This window comes from Heliangelus exortis, chromosome 14 (assembly GCF_036169615.1).
Source record: "Heliangelus exortis chromosome 14, bHelExo1.hap1, whole genome shotgun sequence".
NCBI classification, from domain to species: Eukaryota; Metazoa; Chordata; class Aves; order Apodiformes; family Trochilidae; genus Heliangelus; species Heliangelus exortis.
The window spans coordinates 15,895,351-15,918,387 of record NC_092435.1 but is presented as its reverse complement, the minus strand read 5'-3'; the positions used below and the strand labels follow the sequence as shown (position 1 = coordinate 15,918,387).

The 23,037-nt window shown below is 45.4% G+C and overlaps 1 protein-coding gene across 2 annotated transcripts in view; it reads left to right on the top strand.

Annotated features, from left to right (window-relative positions):
* DCX (doublecortin) overlaps nucleotides 1–23,037 on the top strand; it is a 68,893-nt gene that overhangs the window by 10,636 nt on the left and 35,220 nt on the right. The gene's annotated exons all lie outside the window — the stretch shown is intronic.

The window sequence follows — 23,037 nt, the reverse complement described above, 5'->3', positions numbered from 1 at the left end:
GCAGCACAGCTCTTGTGTGGGGGTTGGATGCTGGCTATTCTAGGGATTGATGCTATTGCTTTAAATGAACACACTTTCCTGTCTCTGGAGAAAATTCTTCAAATACTGGCTCTTGAAATACTACATCAGCCCTAGGCAACGTGTCCAGCAGACTTCACATATGAAAATGTTCATCCTTCCAACCCCAATTATGGTGTCCTGCACAGTGCAGGTGCAGTGTCTGGGAGCTGACAGTAGCATGTCCCTGTAACCTGCCTGATACTCTTGCTCTGTCCCAGCTTGTGTCCTGCACATTAGTTTGTGGCTGCTTCTACCTTCAGATACACAAAAATCTCATCTGTCCGTCAAAGCTTTTCTTTCCAGGTGTCTCCATCCAGCACTTTTTCTTCATAAGATGTATACTTTATATATGAGTAGGAGACTTTCCAGCTAGACTCCCCATAGGTGTTGTAGCATGCTGTAAATAAGCAGTGATACAGAGAGTGATGTGCTGGAAACACTGGAAGTGGCAGGGGGAAGAGGATGGAGAGAGTTAAATGATCCATCCTCACCAAGGAAATGATGCATGGGCACAGGACTCTGTGCTTTGAGTCACAGCAGCTTTACAAAGGGTTTTGTACATGGCTCCATCCTGAGAGCAGTTGCCTCATGCTGACACACACAGCATTGCTGCTTTCACAGTTGTGAATAAGGATCTTAGGCTGAACTGTTCAAATGCCTCAGTTCTTCAAGAGCAGCCAGCATCTGGGAGGTGAGATGTTGCTTTGAAGAGCCATCCAGAAAGAGGGATGCCCCATGGGCTTCCATCCAACCATTCTGTTCCCCTCCTTTATGCTGCTCACAGGGGGAGTTTGTGTTTGCACCTCTGAGTGGGAGCAGGAGCAGAGCAGCCCCCAGAGTGACCTGAGCTCCTGGGCCAGCCTGTGAAATGGTGTTAATTCCAAAGTGGGGAATTGGGAGATGCAGTTTGCCCTGGAGTTCCAGACTGCCTCCAGCAGTGCTGCTGGGAGGAAGGAGGTGGCAATCTGGTGGGGGAGTGTTTGTCTTCTGAGGGGGTACAGCCAAGCAGGAGCCTCCAAGATCTATGGAATGTGGCAACACCTACTGCAAAGTGTTGTCCTTAGCAGGCACCATACATGACTCTTCCTAAATCAAAAAACAAAAGGCAGCTTTGTTTTCTTCATGTCAGGCTCTGATAGCTGCACAGTCACTGGTGCCTCAATTCAGCACTGGTTTGACTGGGGCAACCTGACAACTTCACCACCAGTTTTTGTTGCAGAAATGTGGTTTCAGTAGTGTCTCCAGTTAAGATACTGCATTTAACTTGTTTTGCTGGCTTTATAACTCACCATTTTATGAAATGCAATATTTTGTTGAGTGTTAAAGGCACCACTGGGACTTCCACTGCTTGGAATTGTGTATGAAAGATTGCAGTTCCTGAAAGGAGAGTTTGTGACTGGAGAATAATGGAATGTTTGATGTTTGTTTGTGGCACCAATTACTGTTGAAGCTTCCTGAATAACAAACCTGGCTCACAGCCTTTGTTTTCATTGGGAGTTTTCATTCCACATTGAGTTTTTTTATCTAAATTTATTTGAAATTGTCCACCCATGTGTGTTGTTGGTGTTGAAGCCTGAGCTAGAAGCTTCTGCTCTGGGTGCTGTGTTTGCTGTGAGCATTTCCATGACACAGTGCTCCATCAAATCTGACCTCCTGACGTGACATGAGAGGGTTCTGAAAGTCTGATTCTGACATTAGAAAGAGATTCTTGAATACCTAATTCTGACAAACAGGACTTCATTTTCAGGAGCAAATATTCATGCAGAAATGCAAGCTGCTCAGAGCTGAAACACTGACAAGAATCCTGACATTCTGTCTCTTTGAGTGTCATCAGAGGCACCGTGCTCCCTCTGTTGTGAAATGATAAAATTTACAAAAGGAATGTACAAAGGAAAATCATCCTTCCTCAGCCCACGAGCTGTAACTTAATGAGGGGAGATGATTATTTTATTTATAGGCATTTCCATGGTGCTCATCAGTAGAGTAATCAAGATGCTTTAGAAGTACAGACAGAAGTGGCAATGGTGGAGTGGTGTGTAAATAATTACATTTCTGTGCAGTAAGAAGGCAGTTAATGGAGAGCTGGAGGGGGGTGTTTGAATGCATGTAACACACAAACCAACAGTGAGGTTAGGGGGTTTTAAGGAACCTCTTTTTCTTTTTATGACTTGTGTTGTTTGTGAAAATATTGACCTTTTGAAACTGCTAAATTAGCAGCTTGTGTTTATGTAGTTTATTTAACTTGGTCTTGAGCATATTTCTGATGCCTTCTCTGTCTGTACTCAAGCTCCTTTCCTCCTTAGAGCATATCATCACCTCTTGATGGACACCACAGAACTCAAAAAGGGTTTCAAATTGTTGACCACAAAAGAGATTTAACATTTGAACTTTCAGGGCCATATAGGAAATGGTAGAGGTCAAAGAATTCAGTACATGAAGCAGATACAGGGGCTCAGATCCAGAACTTGGTTTCATGACTACAACTGCTGTTGAGGTGGGTAATGTATATTGGCAATACAGAGGGATTCAGGGTTGAAATTGGTCTGATCCATGGATCATGTTGGAAAAAGAGTTGTTTTGGTAGATTCTTTCCCTCTTTTTTTTTTTTTTTTTTTTTTTTTTTTTTTTTTTTTTTTTTTTTTTAAAGTTAGTTATATCCAGTGTCCCCTGTCAGTCTGGTAGCAATGGCTGATTTATAAACACACAGTGACAGTTTCTGCCTCATGTTGTTAATAAACCAAATTAGCAAACAGAATCTGAGGCTGTGGATGGAGTTGAATACAAATAGTTTACATGCAATGTATGAACTGGACTTGGCCAGTGCTGCATAAGTTTGCTGTGCTGTTTTGTTCTTGAGCTTCTCTCTCACCACAGTGTCCAATATCAGATGTTTTTCTGGGAAAGAGGGGGATGTTTCATCACTGCCAGCCCAGTGCTCATCTTCTGCTTTCTGCACCTTACTCTGCCAGTGCTGTCTGTCTGCATTTGTTTCTGCTTTTAAGAAGTGACCTCTAAAAGCTCTTAAGTCTCCTGTACCTCATGAACTTGTCTTTTCCTGTGGTGTCTTTTATTCCAAACTCTGAGTTGTTCAGCAAGTACATGAAGAGATGTAATAACAAAAATCAGTCCTTTTTTTGTCACTGGCTGTGGATGTTACTCTGGAGTGACCAGAAATTCCTCAGGCATGTTGGGCTGTACTTCAGCATTAGGATTTTTCTCTGATACAGAGTTCCTTCTGCTTTTTCTTCAGCTGGTGTGTAGCCATGTATTAAATAAATAAATACCCCATCCTGTGACCTATCAGTTAGCATCACCCATTAAAGCAGCACAAAGTGCTGTTCAGAGGGGGGAGGGCTTCACTTCACAGAATCACAGGATCATCCAGGTTGGAAAGGACCTCTGGGATCATCAAGTCCAACCCTTGATCCACTCCCCCCGTGGTTCCCAGCCCATGGCACTGAGTGCCACCTTCAGTCTCTTCTTAAAAACCTCCAGGGATGGAGAATCCACCCCCTCCCTGGGCAGCCCATTCCCCACATAGGTGCAGATGTCCTGGTCAACAAGCAGGGAACTGGATGTGGTTTTATCCATGACAACATGCAGGGATTTTTTCTGGACTTTGAAATCCTCAAGTATGGGGAGAAGTCACACTATTCACTGGCTTTTACCTAGCCCAGAAAAAGTGTTCCAGCTGAGTATTAGCTGCCTCATCAGTTGAAATTACATTTTCAAATGTCAGGGCATTTGTGACTCTGCTCCCCAGAGAATTTCTACTCTTAATAAAACGGTCCCCTCTGGCAGCCTTTGCTTTGAGGAGGATTTCATGTGGCAGGTGATGAGAGCAGCTGAGCTTTCTCTTTGCAAAGCTGATGCAAATGCCTGGGGGGCCACCTGGGAGGCCAGCCCACCTCTCCTGTCCAGAGAAGAAGCTGCTGTGCCACTTCAGATGACGTGCAGTGAAGAAGAGCAGCAGCTGCAGAGGCAGGAGCAGAAGCAGAGGCTGACTCAGCCCACAACAGGCTCAAGGTTGGGACTTGGAGATGAAAGCCACCACAGCAGTTGATAAAGCAGCTCCTGGTGCTGCACTCCTGGTAAAAAGCTACAGCAGATGTATCCATACAAGTCATGCTGCAGAAACCAAGTAATCTTTGCAGCTTGTGCATTGATTTTTAGTTGGTATTTGGAAGCAAACCAGTAAAAATTTCATTCCTCGAGTGGCAGTGGACCAAATTGTGCCAAATTATACAGATGCCCCCAATGGCTGTAATCTGTAATGTATGCTCAAAAAGAAGGTGAATACTTTTATGACTTTTCTAGTATAACATCTGCATTGCTGAAAGATGAGAGGGAAAATACTCCCTGCAGAGCCCTGGAGATGGTTCACATACACCCTGAGGCATGAGGTTCAGTGTTACAAAGCAGGCAAATTGGCTTGTGTTATCACACATGGTGAGGGGTAGGATGGCAAACTCCTTGTCCTTCTGAGGCTTTGTAACTGAGTGCCCTGCTGGGTACTGGGATACTGCATGAAGTCACCAGAGAGCAGTTTCATTCATTTGTGCAAAGCTGGGATCAAGCTCCAAAAGAAATGAGAAGGAAGAGCAGATGCAAATGCTCCTGCAAAAGGTTCTGCCTGAGCTGATAGGTGCTAACAGGGAGAAGGAGTCCAATCTTCCCTCCCCCCTGCATCAATCCAACTGTATCTGGTTTGCATCTCTTTTTCTCAGCTCTTTATTCTTAGTGCTTCTTGTCAACTGCTGACATCTGCCAGGCCTTGCATAAATCTCCCATTTTGCTACCCAGAGAAGGGGTTGGGGTCTCAGGCCCTAGCAGAGGAACTGTGCAAGCAGGCTCTGTGCCCACAGCCCCCTTACTGATCAGCTTCCCAGCTTCCCTCCTTCCCACTGCTTTTGCAGACTGCTCTGACTGAGCCTGTTTGGGTCAGATTATTCCTCTGTGTCATGCCAGGAAGGGCAGCAATAATGTATGGGCTGAAGAACTTCTGAACCCAAGCACTCAGCCTGCCAGACAGCATAACCCAGTTCTGTATCTGTAGGGAGCTCTTAAATCCAAGCTGGAAATTCAGCACTGCCTGATTCATGCAATGAGCAGACACTGACACAGACAAAACCAATTAGTCCTCAGGTATCCCTGAAGGGTTTTATCATTTAGAATGAATAAGCCAAGCTTCCATCAATGTGTAGCCAAGTACTTCCCATAAAATATTCAGGGGACTTTGAGATGTTATTCAGAAACCTTAGGATAATTCCTTTCTCTTTACTTAGGTCTGTGGGCCACTGAATCTGGGTGGAAAGGGCCCTCTCTGAAACACTGAATCCTAATTCCTGTAGTTACTAAAGCAGAAGCAGTCTGACCTCAGCAGGGAGAGCCTTGTCCAAATGTGGGAGCTTAGAGACTGATCTGGCTGCCATCACTCACCTCTCCAAGGCACGTGTGAAGCCTGGGGAGATGCTGGAGGAGGAGGAGCTCATCATCTGGCAAACTTGGGCTGATGTTTTGCCATTTCTTTGCCTTGGCCTCAGGTTCTGGAGGAGATGTTGTGCTCCCCCCTGCCATCCATCTGGGGTTTGGCACTGTGTGTTTCACTGCATTCTTTTGTCCTGCAAGTGCTGGTTGAAAGCTGGGCTGAATCTCTTTTCCTCTTGAGGCTTCAAGTCTAGAAGCAGGTTCCAGAGTTGCACTGCTGCTTGCTGAAAATTGTTCATCTTCTAGAAACAGAGCCTTGCCAGTAGCTCTGTGATGACCAAGATCTCCAGGAACACCTGCTACCCATGTCACAGATGGCTGGCTGTCAAAATTATTGAAAGATGCAGTCACAGCTGACCTGGTGACCTAGAAGTACATGGCCCCTATTACTGCATCCTGATGCTATTCACACCCCCAAAGAGATGTATGCTAAAAATTCAGTCCTTGCTACCATCTTTATTTTGGCAGTTCCCTCTGTCATACAGAGTGACATCTTCCCTTCTCACTCTGAATCCCAGGAGAGAAGGGGATTATTCACTGTAGTGCCAGAGGGTTTATCTAGGAATAAATGGGCTGAAAATGAACAAGGGAAATGAGGCTGAGCAGCAGGGGCTGAGACAGGCCAGGGAAGTCTTGTATTTTTTCCCATTTATCTCATCTCATGAAACTTAGTTTTGAGCTCCTTTGTGGTGCTCAAGTAGAAAAACCTCCAGTGGGAGTGGGAGATGCTCCTGCTCTGAGGAGCCTGCCTTCCTTCCTTCCTTCCTTCCTTCCTTCCTTCCTTCCTTCCTTCCTTCCTTCCTTCCTTCCTTCCTTCCTTCCTTCCTTCCTTCCTTCCTTCCTTCCTTCCTTCCTTCCTTCCTTCCTTCCTTCCTTCCTTCCTTCCTTCCTCTTTTCCTTCCTCTATTCCTCTCTTCCTTCCTCTCTTCCTTCCTCACTTCTTTCCTCTCTTCCTTCCTTCCTCCCTCCCTTCCTCCCTCCCTTCCTTCCTCACTTCTTTCCTCTCTTCCTTCCTCTCTTCCTTCCTCCCTCCCTCCCTCCCTTCCTCTCTTCCTCTCTTCCTCCCTTCCTTCCTTCCTTCCTCTCTTCCTTCCTTCCTCTCTTCCTTCCTTCCTTCCTTCCTTCCTTCCTTCCTTCCTTCCTTCCTCTTTTCCTTCCTCTATTCCTCTCTTCCTTCCTCTCTTCCTTCCTCACTTCTTTCCTCTCTTCCTTCCTCTCTTCCTTCCTTCCTCTCTTCCTTCCTCTCTTCCTGTTTTCCACTCTTCCTCTCTTCCTCTCTCTCCTTTCCTCTCTTCCTGCAAGGGCAGGAGTGACAGCTCTGCTGGTGTGCAGAGGGTGACAGCTTCCATCCACCCATCCTCCAGAGATGACAGCAGATAAGTGTGTGTAATAAAACTATGTCTAATGGAGCTGAGGATCAAAAAAAAAAATGTTGGCTTGAGTCCTCCCAGATTTTCAGCCTTGGCTGAAGTGCGGGTGAACGTGTTTGGAGGTGCAAAGACAAACCCTGAAAGCTGAGGCTGTTCCAGCCAAGGGCTCCTCAGGCTGCAGCAAACCCATTTTCATGCAGAGCTGGACTTGCAGCTCTGCTCCTGGAGATTGGCTGAGCTCTGATTTCAAACTGAATAGGGAATAAAATCAGCAAGGCTCAAAACCAGAGTATTCCCTGCTCTGAGCCATGACACAGCCTCTCCCCTGCAAACCTACAGCCAGGCCCTCCTGAACTCAAACTTGAGTTCTGGTTTCCTGGCTAACAGCAAGCAGGGTGTGCATGAGGATTTATCTGGATAGATGCATTTTGCAGGACACAACTCTGCAGCTCAACTTGCTGCCTGAGGAATCTAAACTCACCTTTAGTTAGAATCCCAGGGACTATTGGGCTCTGAAAGGGATCTTCTCAAGTCATATTAATGTTCTGTCTTCACTTACTCTGTCAACCAAAGGCCCTTTACTGGAGTTTTTATTGGCACTTTAAAAATATTTATTTAAAATTATGCTTTGAGATAAATGCAAATCTCATTATCATCAGTTTTTAAATTAGCCACATAATTGAAAATAAATAGGAAATTTCAATTTATTGGCTTATGATGCTTTTATCTCATTTGCTATCTTGAAAATGTATCAGGATTTTTCCCTGGAGTGGATGTGAGATATAGTTTGCTTCTTACTAATTCTTTTTTCTTTTTTTTCTTTTTTTTTTTTTTTCCCCAAATGGGTGACTTAGTTAGGAACCAAATGGACAGAAACCAGACAGGGGGAAGATGAGCTAATGTGCCCCATTCATTAGGAGGATTTTGCTGGGGGATTTGGCTTCAGTCAGAACCGGTGTGAGAGGGTCAGTCCTCCAGGTCTGAACTCTCTTATCTGGAGGACAATCAACACCATGAGCTTTATTGGCTCCCCAGGAATAATTAATGCAGGCAGTGAGCCTGCAGGGCAGCAGGGGAGAGCAGGACCCTGGGCTCCTTCCTCCTCCCCTGCCCTCACCATCTGCCTCTGCTGCTGCTCTGGGCCTCAGCCCCTGGGGCTGTCAGGCCCCCAGCTCTGGTTTTGCTGCTGCCTTGCTGGTCATGAGGAAGGACTCCTTCACTCCTTCAAGAACCTATTCTGGAACCTGAAGTAGTGCTGAGGGGGGAAATACTATTGCAGGAAACAGTGCAAGTGGTGTTAACAGTGATCTGGAAGTATCATGAAGATGATGGAAGAATTATTGTAAAAAAAGGAAGTTGGGAGGTAAGTGAGAGAATTGTCAAGATAGAAATTGCAGTAGAAATTACTCATATACTTATCCTTTAAATTAAAAATAACTGTTCTGCAGAGAGGAATGTCTTAGCACAGAATCAAACCAACATGCTAAAGCATATGGTGTGCATGCAAAATTCAGACAGAAAGGAACAGCTTTTAAAAATTCTTCTCTCTTCCTTTTACCTTTCCACTTCACCTGCCCTCAAATGTGTCTCAGAACATGGAATTAAATAGCAAGTTTCTCCAGGGGCTGTGCTGCACTGCAGCCCTCCTCAATTCTCCCATCTTCAAGCTGCCAGAAAGGGTTGAGTAGCTTCTGCAGGAGCTTGGTAACTTTTGTCAGTGCAGTGTGTTACAGCCAGGTTAAAAATGGGCAGAGTGTGTTTACTGTGGGGTGCTTAGTGCTAAATCACCCAGGGTTATGTCTCATGGCTCTTAAGTCTTGGTGTGGTTTTGTGTCTGCAAGGATGAAGCTGGGAGTTTGCCCATGGGTGTGGGGGTGACCTGGCACTCAGTAACTTCACTGCCCTTACATTAGGGGCACAAACCAGAGCTGTTGTAAAAGTCTTGCTCTGCTTGTGCATGTACTCATCCCTTCCTTGGTAGGTGTGTTGTGTAGCCAGTAATTCAGGATTTGTAACTTCTGCCAACCACTTGTCTGAAATGTTGAACTTGTCTGAAATGTTGAACTTCTGCACTGCTTTTTATCTACAAAATAACATCACTGGAGAGCAGAGTAAAATCCCACCCATCACCCCTTTTCCAGAACACTTTGTGTTTACTGGAGGCTGTGAAATATTTAATGGTGAAAGCAAAGGAAGGTGCCACACAGCCATTTCAACTTAGTCAAGAATTTTGAACCTAGCAGATAAGTTATTTGGGGACAAATGCTGAGAAACAAAAAACTGTTTGAAACCTTAAAGCTGAGCAGCCTTCCATCATGGAACTGAGCTCTCCAGAAAGGCAGTAAGAGGACTAAACTTCTCTTTCTCAAATGTGCACGTATCAGGAACCTTATCAACTGCTGGCAGGCTGGGGGATTACATGTAAATGAAGTGTATCAAAGAGCTGAGTTAGATAGCCAACATTAGGAGCTAAGAATATTATTCTTGCCTACTTGAAAGCCCTTCAGAATGGATTAGAAACAAGAACTTACATCTCTTAATACCAGCTGAAAAATGAAGCATCTTTTTGCTTCTAGTGAATTTTAATACTTGGAGAGTAAATGGTACTGGGGATTTCCTTCTCTTTAGACAACCCTTGTCACAGGGGGTTGCAAAAGGATGTGTACTTTTCAGAGGCATGAAAGTCACCATGCAGGCTGAATTCTGTATAAAAGCCTTGATAGAGCTGTTGGCAAATGTTATTTTTAGCACTGGAAAGCAACAGAGATCTTTACAGTCTTGGCATTTCTTGCAGTTTTAAAATGGAGAGCAGCTTTTGAAATGTCTGCTTTTCCTTGAATTTTTATCCATATTGTGAGCTGCTTCATGAAGATTTTTGCACTGCTCTTGGCAGCAGGTAGGGATCTAGTGCCAAACAGTGCAGAACTTCTCCATTTTACACTGCTTCTGCAGAATGCTTTTTCTTTTAGAAAAGAGGTGCTAGAAAAAATGCTGCCTAATCCTGACATTCATTGAGATGTTTCCAGCTGCGTGTGCAAAGTGTTTAATTTAGTGTGAAATGGACAGTAAATATGTAAAAAGAGAGTTGGGCTGAAAGGAAGTTGGCTCAGCACTAAGGTACAGATCTTGAAGCATTTAATAGCAATGAAAAGCAACTTGTTTTTAATCTTCCAAGCATGGCTCCCCAAAGGTTTTCTTCCTCTCAAATCCAGAAGGGAGCTGCTACAGAGAATACCTGGTGTCACAGATGGGAGGCAGTGGCCTCAGGTGTTCAGGCTCAGGGCTCCTGGCATCAATCCTGGATCCAGCACCGTGTGACCCAGGGTAAGGCAATTAATCGGTGTTTTCAGACAGATGTGCCTTGACACATTTGAACTCACAGAGGCTGAATTGAGTTTGTCAATTTCTCTTTAGCATTCAGGTTTGAAAAGTTTTCACCCATCTGTGTCTTAGCTGGTTTTTGGTAAAACAAGATGAGCCACTCGTGAGGCTCTTTCGTACTGCTGAGAGCTGGAGGGATGGCATAGTTCAGGGATGATACCAGTCAGGGTTTCTCAACCTTTTTTTTTCCAAAGGACTGCCTAGATTCCTGTAGGAGTAATGCCTATTACCCATTCCTAACAGTTCTCTAACAGCTAACATTGCTAGAGCAGTAGAACAGAGCCTGAATGTGCATTTCTCTCTCCATTTTTCCCCCCTCCCATTTTATTCAATCCCTGCTTGTGTGCATGGGGATTTGCCTGTTCACTTTGCTTGCCTTGCCATATTGTTTCAATTATCATACAACCTTTTTTTCACCTCCACTTGACTCCTCTGTGGGTTTATCTTACAACTGGGATACTGCAGTCATTCTGGCAGCTGTGTTGTGGCTCACTTTCTGCTGTTTGGACCACCAGCTAAGATTGATGAAGAACACAGAGTCTCAATAGCACCAGAACAGACTCAATCACTCTTCTTTTCATCATCCAGATACCATGCACAGCATACCTGGGGTCAGCACTCCAAAGGCTCTGGCTTCTAAAACAAAGTAAGCATCCAGGTTCTGCCCCCTCAGCGGGTGAGATCTCTTTAGGGTTGACTCTCCTTGTATCTGGTGCCACATTTAGGCAGGAGACAAAGCAGAGATTGATTCAGCCCCAACCTTCCCATGTGCTTCCTTTCCATAAGTCAAGCTCTCACTTCTTTTTTGTAGTCTGGCAGCTGCAAGGGCCCGTTGCTTGGTGACGCTCTCAGCAGCACAAAGAGCTCTCAGCTGGGAAGCCAGGTCTGTCTGCCACAAACAGCTGGGATAATTTTATTTGTCTTTTTCTTGTTCCTGTTAATTGCAGGGAGCCGGATCAAAGTCAACAGAATAGAAAAGGAAGCAGGAGCAGATACTATTTGTGGCTTCTTTCCCATCTACCTTTTTCCCCCCCTGAGTCAGGAAAGTGACAGGGTGCTCCAGAAAGTGGGCTCTTATTTCAGAAATGCAGGAACCAAATTAAAAGGCATGATTTCTACTTCTGGTGCAGGCAGCAGGCTTTTGCCAGGTCTGACATAAAAGCAACACGTTAAACTGGGGTTTGTGTTTGTTCCTTAATCCAATGTGTGACTGCCTGCTTCTTCATTCTTGGTAATAATCAGACACTGTGCAGGTCCCATCCATGAAACAGCTGTTGATGACCTGACCTTAGAAGGATATGCTGCTCCTCAGATTTTGTGCAAGATAAAAGCAGATAGTAACTTCCAGAGTGGTGAGATTTAATGGTCTGGGTACAGGCCTTTTATGAACTTCTGGTCTCTCATTTCTTCTTCTCTGTAGGCTCTGTCATTACAAGTGATGTGGTGTTCCAGCTGGGTTCTACTTAAGTTCAAGCTGGCTGGACCTTGGAGCAGCACGTGTTAGTTTTATGCTGTTGGGTAGTTTAATTATGCAAGGTGCTGTGCAGTAACCAAAGAAGTAAATCCTAACACTGAATATTTACACTTTACTTGGTGCCATTGCCTGCTAGTGTGGATAAATGGATATATGACCAAACTAAAGGATGTGCTGTTAAACTCAGGACCAGGAAAAGTGGTGTTGTTTTGTGCATTTTCTTCCCCTATCAAAAACCCTGAGGTATCAAGAAATTACCTTTAAGAAGTTTAGGCCACTCTTTCCCTAGAGCTAAAGTCAAGGAAGACTGAAGAACACAAACTGGACTGGAAATGTCCCTGCAGAACAAGGAGCTCCATGGCACGTGGAGCTGCTGAGGGAATGGACTGAGCTGGTGTGAGCTGACTGTGAAAATGAGGACTCTGAATTTCAGGGCTGAATTTGTGAGCTGTAATATCAGGTGTTACAGGAGACACTCTGGGGTTTTGGACTTTTTTTTTTTTTTATGCCCATGTGCCTGCACAGGGCCTTGTTCCATGAACTTTGCTACTGAGAGAAAGCAACCCAACTGGTTTGGCTTTGTTAAAACCATGTGCTTGTGCTGCAGTCTTTTTTTTTTTTTATCTGCAAACATTCTGTCACTGTAATCCAGGTACACCTGACAGTTTTCATTCCAGAGCTGGTGCTTCCCAGATATTTTTGTGTTCATGATGCCTACCTAGGTTCTGTTGGTTCCAAATGCAATGGGTTTTCACATCAATTAATTTCCACTTTACCACTTCAGATGTAAATGTATCAAGACAAACATCAGGGCAACCCCATGGCTCACACTTTAGGGTTTAGAGTGATCAGGGGATGGATAAACAAGGAAGTGGCCTCTCCAAGCAGCATTGTGCAAAAAGATGTCAGTACCTTTGTGAAGGAGGAGCTTCCCTCTCTCCTGAAACATCAGCCCTGAGCCCCTCACAGGGGCTGTGCAGCAGCCTGTGTCCACCCACAGATGAACTGATCCTCTGTGTCAAATCCTTATGTAAATGCAGCAGCCTAATCCCCCTGCCCTAACAGGAATTTCACACCTTAATCCTTGCTGTGTGCAGGGGCAAAGACATTCCTGCCAGGCAGTCTGACAAATGCATCCCATTTGGAGAAAAAAATCACTGTATATAAGTTGGTGGTAATAGGGAAACTGTGGTCTCTGGTTTGTAGGGAAGACTGAAGCATATCACTAATAAAAGTGAGGGGATTATGTTCCTAAATTGTCAGTGGATTTCAGAGGATTTGCCACACCAAATGAGACCACTGGCCTAGCAAGTCTTTGGTTTTGCCCCTGGCTGGTTCTTTTTACTTCAGCTGGAAATGCTCCCGGGGGGATTCAGTTGAGGCAGAGGAAAAGGCTTCTTCCCTCCTGTCCCCTGCAGTGATTGGGGTTGGCAGCACTCATTGTCTGCTGAGCTTCCACTGGGATGGCATTCTGAATAAACCTCTGATTTACATTATTTTGGAACCTCAAAGAAGCATTAAAAAGGCTGAGTGTAGCACAGAGGGGGGCCTGAGCAATGCCTTAAACTCACCCTTTTCTGTATCAATATATAATAATTTTTAAGTCATGGACACTTAGTTCTTACCCAGCTGCTGAACCTCATGCAATGCTCACTGAAGTCTCCAGAAGACTCCCAGAGCCCACAGCCCCAGGCTGATGGTTCAGTGTATTTAGGGCCAGGGGGAGAAAGGCAGCACTGTTCCCAAAGTGCCACCTCTGGAAGAAAGGATGCAGGGGGGTGTGAGAGGATGCAGGGGGGTAAGAGGGTGCAAGGGGGTGAGAGGGTGCAAGAGGTGTGAGAGGATGCAGGGGGGTGAGAGGGTGCAAGAGGTGTGAGAGGGTGCAGGGGGGTGAGAGGGTGCAGGGCGTGTGAGAGGGTGCAGGGTGTGTGAGAGGGTGCAGGGGGTGTTTGGGGCAGCAGCAGAGAAGCAACTGCAGAGCCTCAGATGTGCTCCTGGGTCTGAGATTCATTGTGGGTGCAAACCCCACCAGTAAATGTGCTGTTTCCAAGCATCATTCCCTCAGTCTGCTCTCCACGCACGCACAGGCTGGGTGGATCTTAATCAGCTGCAGATTCTCCTCTCCCTCAGCACCCAATGTGTGCACAGCTTGACAAGCAACAGCTCTTGGGTCGGGGCCATTTGGAAAAAATCTGTGGACGTGTGTCCTGTTATTTCCAGTGCCAAAGCTTTTTCCAAACCAGCCTTTTGTTTGCACTTCTTTCTCACTGCAGAAGCCTGTTATTCCCTGCCCTGCTCTCTTGTTGCAGCTCCAGTCCCTTTTGGCTGCTCTTTGTGTGCCCCGTTGTTACCAGAGGCTTCAGGGCTGGACCTGCTTCTCACCGGGGCAGGAATGAGGCTTTCCAACACTCAGCCCTTTATATCTATTCTCTGCAGAGCCCATTCTACTACTGCAACCCTCTGAGCATTTGCATCCCAAATGCCAGCACACTGAGTCAAATCTGCTACTGCACAAAATAAGCCTCGATTTTTTTCTTTCTTTTTCCCACCCAGGCCAGCTGGCTGTGGAAAGTTTAATTCTTTGTAACTCTAAATACTTGGATTGTTTTTAATCAAATTTGACTGTGGCTCGTTTAAGCCCTTCTGGCTTATCCTTAGGAATGATATCACTGTCCCAGCTAGCTCCTGGGGAGCAAGGACTGGAAAATCTACTTTCTGACAAACTATAATTTAAGAGTCAGCAATGTCTGATGTAGCAAGAAATGCAGTTTTGGAGGGGAAACTGTTACCCACTTATTTAACTGCTTCTGTCATTTTTAATCAATCCATCTATACCAGCAAAGGTCACAGCCTCCCCAGGACCTACTTTTAAAATTCTTTTCCTACTCATCTAGCATGGGATTCGTGACCTGTGTGCATTCTGCCCCACAGAAGGGCTGTCCCTTCATGCAGATGTCCCTGTCCTGGCTGAGTTCTGTGTGTGACACTGAGGAACCCTTGAGAAATCCAGAGGAAGCTGTGGCAATACTCAAGTCTCCTGTGTGGATCTGCAGAATGCTGCAAATGCAGCTTTTTTTCTGGGGGTTTCTAATGGTTTTGATAATTGCATGTCATTTTTGCAGCCTGACTGAAGCAATTTTGGTATTTCCTGGGTTTGATGCCCTGTGTCAGCATTTTCTTGTACTGAAGGTGCCTGAGCAGGCTGTGTTTATCCCCACACTCACCATGTTGTATCTTTACCACATGCCTAAGCCAAGAGTTGGAAATAATTCATTGTAAAAACTGTAAAGAAGGAGAAAACATCTCATTGCAATTCAGGCAGAAATGACAAAACCCAGAGGTTTCTTCCAGCCTCACTGGCTCCTGTCTGGAGCAGAGCTTCAGTTCTTGTGTCCAACCCATCTTGTCAGCTAAAACTTGGAGAGAGAAGGACTGGAGCACTTTTGAGCCTTTCCCTGCCTTTCCAGCTCTGATTCCCCACTGAGCACTTCACCACTGTTGTTCCTGGCTTAGTGCAGCCACTGGCCAGGCCTTAACACCCATAACAAAGAGCCAGGTTAAAGCCTCTTCCTTCCTTCCCTCTCAGCTGGGAAGTGAAACCAGTTGCAAGTGGGGATGAGTACAGAGGGGGCTGCATGACCAACCTGGGGGATGTGAGTGGACTGACATAAAGCAAACTGCAGTGGCTGCTCAGCATTGCCTTGACTTGCTCCTCTGGACAAAACCATGGAAAAATGAACACACTAAACAGCAATAACCTGAAGGTTTTTATTGTTTCTATCAGGCTGTGCTGCAGTGGGAAGAGGGAAGGGGGTGGTGAGCTGCATTCTCAGCATCTTCCCCTTGGCCTTGCTCTCAGTGTAAAGCAGTAGTAGGCAGCACCCTGGTGGGGATGGATAGTGGTGAGTGGGCTGACACAGGTCCCAAGGATGGGACCCCAGAGGTTTGTGCTGTGCCTCTGGGGACACTGGGCCAGCAGATATTAGAGGCTGCTGCAGCATCTCGTGGGAGCCAGAAAGCCACCATCAATTACCAGCCAAGTGGCTTTGCAACAAGGAGCCATGGCACTCAAGGGGTTTATTCCCTTTCCCCCTTTTAGCTGGATGCTAGGGAGGAAGATGCTGAACTCTCAGTGGAATCCTGTAGAAGAATTACTTGTGGGTAGCACCCCTGTAACTCTCCCAGAGGTGGCACAGTGGTAGAGATGCTATTTTTGACAGCACTCCAAACAAAAATATTCCCAAAGCACAGTGCATGCAGGCCTTGAACTTGCAGAAAGCCATTAACAGGGCTGGTGTGGGAGTTGCCTGGCTGTTGTGTTTTGGGTTATGTTTGCAAGAAACCTGTTAGAAAAATAGATCCTTCTTTCTAACAGAATATCCCCAAAGCAAGATTTTAAGATGCTGTAAATGGGAAGGTCTGAGGTGCTACTTGCAAAGTAACGATTGAGTTAAGCTTGGAAAGCTCTGCTAAAACCAGTGCAGATTTATTGATTTACACTAGCTGATAATCTGCTCCAAAAGCTGCTTTTAAAATCAAAATAATGTATTTCTTATTGCTTGTCCTTGTCTTTCTTAATGGTGTTACTTCTGCTTAAGTGCTGACAGTTTAAAAATGCATTTAGGAAGGGTGTCCAGAGGAGTGTGAACAGGAGACTGTTAATAGGAGCCTTGTTCTATCAGTCTCAGCAATTATCCCATTTTCTCTCAGGGCAAATCTGCCATTTAGGCACCAGATTCCCACCTTGTGAAACAATCTTTTCTATTTTCTCCCTGCCAAATAACACACAACATCTGAGGCAGCTGCAGGCAGGAACTTTGCTGTTTGTCCTCTTCATTGCTGCAGAGGAAGGAAAATTAAAAAAAAAAATAAAAAATGCAGAAGAAAAATCTCTCCTGATTTATCTGACCTGGGCAGGTCAGAGTAATTTCGAAGCAACTGCATCCTTGTCACACAGCAGCAAGGGAGCTCAGGGCCACTGGTACTGACCATTCAGCAGCTCTGGTGATGTGGAAATCCCACATCCTCCTCCTCCTCCTCCTCAGCAGCAATGATGTAACCCAGCTCCCAGCAAGTCCTTTGTTTCAGCAATTGCTACACCTCAGCTGAGCTGCTGGGGCAGAGGAGCTGCATTTAACACCAGAGAAAAAGAGCTCTAAGGAAGAACTTCTCCTCTTCACCTTAGAAATTTCCCTCCGAGGTTTTTTCCTCATTATCTGGGGTTCATTCTGTTTGGGCTGGTTGCTGGACTGCTCAGCAGCCAAGTTCCTGCTGCTCAAAGCTTCTTGCCCCAGCCTCTTCCCCTCTGCTGCATCAGCAGGGGATGAGAAGTGGCTTTAAAGATTCCACTTGGGCTCAATAATCTCTGGGGTGTTAACAGAACCGGAGTAAACAGCCAGACTGGAGCAGTGAGGCTGTAACAACACCCTGTCCAGATCCCATCAGAGAATCTGGAAAGCAGAACTGGACATTTAATAGTGCAACCATTTGTTTCTTCAGCAGAAGACAAAAATAGGTGACAAGCCAGCAGCACTTGGTCAGAGAGGGGTGAGGCAGAAAACCACAGAAGGTGCTAAAAGGTAAATAGGGAATTGGTTGGCTGGAGAGGATGAGGATGATGCCTGAACTTCCAAATGTGAATATGTGTGTACCAAGAGGCTCAGTGTGCCTACCCTAGAGCCAGCTGTCACCTGGAGCATCAAGTGCTGCAAATTGAGGGCTTGGCCCCAATCTGATTAGCTGTAAACTTGACATACTTGTAATCTAGCAAGAGGTTTAATCCTATTAGCAGAGGTGCCTATTTATTGCTCAGCTGGCCATAAAGACCCCGATTTTCTGGCTTCCTTTGCAGCCTGTGCTCCCTTTCTGTGGGTGTAAATGACTGAACAAAGCCTGGGGCTGCAGAAGGTGTGGTCTGAGGAGGGCTCTGGTGCTGTGCCTTTCCCAGAGCTGCAGCAAATCAGAATTGAGGTGAAAAGAGAGCTTTTCTTCCTTGTTCAGGTGGCACTGCTCTGGGGACAGCCTGGGTTCACCCCAACCAGTGCCAAGATGCTTCCCCAGTTCCTGTCTGTGGGTGGCTGCTGGGTGGAGCTGTGGGGGAGGCTGGTAAGGGAGGATACATTTTGGGGTACTTCAATGAACAGAGAAGCCAATGTCTTAGAATTAAAACCTCCATCAACCCAGGTGGGTGAAAAGGTACCTGGGGATATCTTTCTTCTTTCTTGCAAATTTACATGCTCGTGAGAAATCTTGATTTATAGGGAGCTCTTTAGGAACACATCCAGTGGGGCTAAGGGCCTTGAGAAAACTGTTGCAGAGACCAAATCCTCAGGTGTGGGCAGCACACGTGTGCTGAGGAGTTTACCTTGTTCTTTGGCACAAGTGGGGTATCAGTAAGGTTCAGAAGTTTGTTTGCTGGTTTATAAGAGATACCAGGTTGGTTACAATGTCAGCCTTCCCAAAGAGGCCACCTGGGTTTGTACAGTTGATCTCAAGTCCCCAGCACTTACTCTGCCAGGGGTTTGCTCACTGAGGAGTAAGGAAAGTAAGGGTTGCTTTTTCACTTGGCATCTGTGTGCAAGAGTTACTACAGGCTGGATCATAACAAAGATACCAGCTCTGGAAGTTACAAAAAAGTTTAATAGGAGGCAAATATCCAGTGCTTATTCACCTGGTGTGGTGTATCTGGCCAGACTCTTACACCAGCATTTATAGAAAATTGGTGGACTGAAAATAAAGCTCAAACAGGACTTGGCCCTGGGACATTAGTGATGTAAGTCAGTCCTTTAAGACAACCAGCATTCCCTTTACCTCATGGGCAAATGTCCTCTTGTTTTCTATCCCATTTTTTTTTCCCCTAGAGACTAAGGAAGGACACAGATTTTTTTTTTTTTTTTAATTTGCCCAGAAGAAAGAAAAAGGGTGTGGAGAGGGTTTGTAAATTATATACTAACCTAATGAAAATTAATCTTGTTTATTTCCTGGTGTAATGAAATAAACAGAAAGCAGTGGAAAAAGAGCCAAGCCATTTTCTTGCAGCCTGCAGGAGGGAAGTTTCAGTGCATCTGGAAGGCAGCAGTGCAGAGGAGTATTTGTAATTGAACTGGCATATGGCAAAAGAAGTGCTGTGGCAAATCTATGGTGCAGTAAGGGTGGTGTCAAATTGGGCTCAAATTCAGAAATTACAGGTGCCAAATGGATAAATCTAAATTCAAAGTTCAAAATAATTGTTATTACTGTGGTTCTTCTGTGTTCCTTTTTCAGATTGTCCCAGCAAACTGTGTAAAAATTAATTTTTTTTAATGTAAGGACACTGACAGAGAAAGCCAAACTCTCTGCTGCAGGAATTTAGAGTGGGAAGTTGAGGTTCTATGGATGAAATAGAGAAGTATTTGAAGCCCTTCCCTTACTCCCTTGGTCTGCCTGGCTTGTCAGGGTCACCCAGCATTTCCCTTCCCAGCTGAGTGATCCTTCCTCACCTCCCTCCCTAAGGCAGCCTTGTTCCCCACAGGACTTGAAAGGTTTGTTTCTATTTTTCCTTGTCAATTAAACTAAACTCCCAACTGCATTGTGTTAAACTGCTACCCAGGGTGCTCTTCCTACCTGCTCAAAATCTCCCTTCCTGGCCAAAGCATGTAGGCAAACTTCATTTATCAAAGTAAGGACTTTGGGGAGAGCTCAATTAATCTTCACTTATCCCTGGAGAGCTGTGGGATGGAAAAGGGTCTGGAGGTTTGAACAGCTGAAATGATGGGATTTTTTTTTTCACAGTCCCAAAATGAACAAAGAATTCCTTGTGGGAAAGAGGGGAAGAGGAAAGGAGAGGGCAACAAAGAGGCTGATAACCTCAGGCTTGTGGTCACTACTTGCCCCAAGGGTGGGTAGCAAGGAGAGCTTCTTTTCTGCATCGTGAAACTGTCACAGGGATCCTAACAGTTTGAAACAGCAAGAGAAAGGAGATTAACTGGAATAGAGTCAATAGTGCTTTTTCAACACCCTTTACAACCATTGAAGCCTATTTTTTATTGTAAAAGACTGCTGGAAGATGGTTTTCAAGCTTTTTTGCTGATTAGCTAAATGGCCTTACCTGCACCTGGATGCACATGGAATATCCTGACCTTCCTGCTCACGTCTGGCAGCAGGAATGGTTGGGTGTCTGTGCTCCTTCTGCACTGAATAGTTTGGGTTGGATGTGACCTTTAAAGGTCCTCTAATCCATGCCTCAGCTTCCTGAGGCACCTCTGCTCACCTGCACGGGGTGGACAGAGGATGCTGCTGCCCAAAGTCTTCATCCTTGCATTTCCATGCCAGACTGGTGCCAGTCCCCACTGGAGATGAGGAGGTAGCAGTGGGTGCTGGAGAACAAACTGGGTTATGTTACCTTCAGTGAGAGAGTGAAATACTTCAGCTAAATTCAGTCCATTTAGTAACTGCACCTTGCTGGCCAAGGAGCAAAGTGGCTGAAGCCCATCCAGACAAGATTTTGGTCTGTGGAAGGGATCTCAACCTGTTCTTGGGGTGTGTGCTTTCCCCATCAGGAAGGGCTTTGTTCCTTGCTTTGCCCAGGAGGGTCAGTGTCAGTGTCAGTGATCTCCAGGCCCAAGGGACTTGTGTGGCCATCTGCTCCTGGTGAACTTGGTACACTAATCCATCCTTTTGTAACCTGGGAATTTGGTCTTTGTTGTCTTGTGCTCTGCTTAGGGAAAGTCAAGGGGAAAAGAAAACGCAGTTGGGTGACCAAAAAGGTGGTAACACTTCTCTGTACACAGGAACATCTTCATAGATGTGTGGATGTGTGCAGATTTTTAATTAGCTTGTAGAAATCTGCCCTGCAGTGTGTTGGGAGGAGGATGCATTTTGTACTGCTAAAAATAAATACATATGAAAATTTGTATATTAGATTTCTCTCGGGGAAACGGGCTAAAATTTGTGTGCTAAATTTGAATGCAAAAAGATAAATGGAATTGGATTAAAGAAACATAGCTCTGCAAGTGCACTGGCTTTAATTATTTTGATACATTCATAGAGCTTTTTTTCGAAAGCTTTAAATCCTAGCATGAGTCATTAAAGCCAGTAGTGATTGCTGTAGATGGGGAAGCTCTTCCTTATAGCAGCTAATTTAACAGCCTAGCAACTTAAATGGCTGCTTTAACCTCTTGTCCTTGAACATCTGATGGTGAAGCCATTTAATTGTTTCCTCTGTGTTATTGTGAAATACCATATTGCACCTTCTCTCAAGATGTGAGATCAGCTCTGGGTACTTACATGCATGTAAGTGTGTAAACAGAGATGCTCAGCTCTGCAGACATGCACTTCATGGATTTTCAGCTGGCTCTTCATAGGACTAGCTTGGACTGAGACAGCAGAATCATCAGACTGTGCTCTGTATCCTTCTTGCAGAGCTCTCAAAAGCTGGGAGACTTCTTTGGTGGGTCAAAGAACATGGTGGGAATAATGTACTTGCTGAATGTTTGTGGTTTCCATCACTTTTCAGAAGAGGATGCACTGCCAGTCTCTGGTATCAGAAATAGCAGCAGGCTGAGGGCGAGCTTTGGTTTCTCCTCTGTGCAAATCAGTGTTTTTCTTAATATTCTAATCATTCTTAATATCCAAATCATAACCTGTGTTTCAATGAATCAAATTTATTCCAACCAGGAGGACTGTAGGTGATGAAAAAGTTACAAGACCTGGTTTATATGGACAGAATGTTAGACCTAGAAAAGCTGAATGGTGTAAGATTGTAGGAAAGGCTTGAGCAGGCTGGGGAGACGTGGCACGGAGTCACTCTTGCTGTAATGGAGAACACATGGGATGAAAACCCCAAGATGAAAGAACTAAACTGGACGCAGTGCACAGTAAGAACAGGAGTCTGGAAAGCTCAGTGCCTCCCAGGGACAGGAGGGAATGGCACCAGTCCCAGACATGCACACAGGGCTAGATGCAGCTATGGGTTATTAGGCACCATTGCAAAAGCAAAATGCTAGAAGAATTGGTACAAAAAGTGCAATAAAATATGTATCAACATGATGAAATATGTATTGGAGGGAATAGTGAGTGGGATAAGTGGGACTCTCAACTGAAAGTGATCTGGCAGGCTGGAACTTGGTTGGGCTTACAGAGAAGCCCCGTTGCATGTAAGCCCAGTGCAGATGTGGCAGAGCTTCCATGCTGGCTCTCAGTGCACACAACATTCCTCCTCTGCATTAAGATTGCCCTTTAGAGAGGAATTTGGCAGCTTTTGATTTCCCCCTCCAAAGGAGGGCAGGCAAGGAGCTGTCACAGCCTCCTGGGGAAGGCCCACATGCCCAGGAGGGCTCCAAGCCCCAGGGCTGTCCAGCCTGGCACTGCAGCTTGGTGTACATGTGTGCACAGTGACAGCCTTTTCTACAGCAGCCTCTTACAGACAGAAGGGAGGAGGGATGAAATATTTTCTGTATCTCATTCCATTGCAACACGAGGGAGAACACTGTAGAATCCAGCAGAGTCCCTGGGCCCAGTTCTACCTTGACTTGGTGTCATCTTCAGTTTCCCAGAGGGCTCAGAGGTGCAGAGGACACGGCAGAGGCAGTAACCTGGGATCCTGCAAGACTCTGCAGTTCTGGAAGTGTAATGGAGCTCCAGGCTGTCTTGTTACCAGCTCCTCAGGCTGGTGCTAAGGCTTGCCAAGATCCCCAGCTCAGTGGCCACACTGAGTCAGAGGACACAGAGCTCTGGATGCCTCTCCACCAAACAAGGTCTCTTGGGGAATGAAACTCCAAGGCTCCTGTGGTCATGCATTTTAGTAGCTGCTTATGTTTTTTTCTTGGCCATAATCTTATCATAACTATGACTATTAATCATATTACTATCATATTCCTGCAAAGCATCAGGGAAAGCTTTCCAGACAGATTAATCAGTAATGAATTTGTAATCTGGCTTTGATCACTCATTCCTTTTGAATGCTGGTAGGTGGAGTTTACATGCCAAGATTTTCTGAATAATGAAGATGCTGCCTCTAAGGATCCTTTGGAATTAATTTTTCAAATTTGAAACTAATATGTAAGCTGGGCTCCCATGGTTGGTTTGCTTCTGATTTAACATCGAGAAGAAGGGACTTTGGCAAATTGTACCAACGTGCAAACCTTTATCTGCTCCTCCTGAAATAAAAAGCAGCATTCTCTCTGCTTTTGGAGAAAGTTGGAGCAGACAGGTGGAAGTGCTTGCAATCATGAAGGCAGATGGAGTATTACCAGAGGAGTTTGAGCAAATGGCTCTTGAAAGTGACTG